This window comes from Priapulus caudatus, unplaced genomic scaffold (genome assembly GCF_000485595.1).
Source record: "Priapulus caudatus unplaced genomic scaffold, Priapulus_caudatus-5.0.1 Scaffold4883, whole genome shotgun sequence".
In the NCBI taxonomy this organism is placed as follows: domain Eukaryota; kingdom Metazoa; phylum Priapulida; class Priapulimorpha; order Priapulimorphida; family Priapulidae; genus Priapulus; species Priapulus caudatus.
The window spans coordinates 1-413 of NW_014581944.1; positions in this window are offsets into that span (position 1 = coordinate 1).

Sequence of the window (413 nt, forward strand, 5' to 3'; positions counted from 1 at the left end):
TAAGTACGTGTGTGTGTGTGTGAGTGAGTAGTGTGTGTGTGTATGTGTGTGTGTGTGTAGGCGTGCGCGTGTGTGTGTGTGTGTGTGTACGCGCGCGCGCTCGTGTGTGTGTGTGTGTGTGCGTATTAGATAGTCAGGTAAGTGACGCATGCGTAGTACGTGCGTGTGTCCTCCTCCGTTACAGGTGAGCAGCGAGCTATTGTCGTCTGCACTCGCCGCGGATCGCTGAATGACATCGTACCGGAAGCTCACTGCGCCTCTGAGCGCAAGCAGTCTACCTCCCCAATACGATGCGCCACGAATCCATGCCCACCGCAGTACGTACAGTACAACTACAAGTTACTACTGTACACTACAAGTACTCACTGATCTATATATATATATGTATATACTATGTAGATCAGTACATACAC